The following is a 1,401-nucleotide window of genomic DNA, read 5'->3' as shown; positions in this document are numbered from 1 at the left end:
TGAAGTCTAGAGGTAAAGGGAGATTCAAATACGAAAAGAAAGAAAACCAAGGATCTTCCTCAAATTACCGATGCTACGGCTGTGGAGAAAAGGGGCATCTAAAAGCAGACTGCCCAAATCAAAAGAAGGGTGAAGACAAAAGGGAAAAGAGATTCTTCAAGAAAAAGAAGGCATACATTGCATGGGAAGATGACAATGAGACCATCACAGATTCAAGCGACTCAGATGAAGAGGCAAACATCTGTTTGATGGCAGATGATGATAATGAAAGCCAAGTAAGTAATTCACACTATTCTGATAATGATAGTCATATTGATGAGGATGAATTGCATGAAACGTATGCTGCATTGTTCATTGAATCTGAAAAATTAGACATCTCTCATAAAAAGCTGAAAAAGGATTTTAAAAATTTAAAATCTGATTTTGACAACCTTCTTGAAGAAAATAAAAATTTGAAATATACTTCTGAAATTTTTTCTAAAACAAATGATGCTTTGAAAACTGAATTTACAAATTTGTCTGAAGAAAACAGAAGTTTGAAAAATAAATTTTTATATCAAGCAGAAGAAATCAGAAATTTAAAAAGCAAAGTTTTATATTATGAAAAAGAGAAATATATTGCTAGTAATGAATGTGAATCTTGCATGAAATTTAAATATTTTTCTCAAAATACAACTACTGGAGAAAGTAGTAAAATTTCTGGAAATAAATCTGCTAAGAAATTTGTTCCTAAAAACAAATATAGAACCCGCAGAGCATGGGTAGAAAAAGGAACATCTAACAGAAACACAAGTACGATATCCTGTTTTTATTGCATGAGAAAAGGTCGTACCTCAAACAAATGCAAAATTAAACGTTTTGGTGTTTCTAGTGGAAGATATGTTTGGGTGGCTAAATAATTGGAATCTAACCCTAAAGGACCCATACAAAGAAGTTGGGTACCTAAAATAGCTTGTTTGTTTTCTTTTTTCGTAGGTATTGCAGAAATCAAGAAAAGTCATGTGGTGTCTTGACAGTGGGTGCTCAAAACACATGACAGGAGACAAGACAAAATTTACAAATTTTAAAGAAAAGGAACAAGCTTTGTCACCTATGGTGACAACAANAAAGGAAGAATTCTTGGAAAAGGGGATATAGGAAGCAAAGACACCTTGATGATCAAAGACATACTATACGTAGAAGGACTAAGGCACAACTTACTTAGCATAAGTCAACTGTGCGACAAAGGACTCAAGGTAACCTTTGAAAAGAATTCGTGTACTATTTTTAAGAATGATTCCTCTGAAATTGCATTAAAAGGAGTTAGGCATAATAATATTTATTTAATTGATTTAGAAAATGCATCAAATAAAAATATTTCATGTTTAGTAGTTAAAGAGGAAAACCCATGGTTATGGCATA

Source organism: Vigna radiata, chromosome 8 (genome assembly GCF_000741045.1).
Source record: "Vigna radiata var. radiata cultivar VC1973A chromosome 8, Vradiata_ver6, whole genome shotgun sequence".
In the NCBI taxonomy this organism is placed as follows: domain Eukaryota; kingdom Viridiplantae; phylum Streptophyta; class Magnoliopsida; order Fabales; family Fabaceae; genus Vigna; species Vigna radiata.
This window is presented reverse-complemented; position numbering follows the sequence as displayed.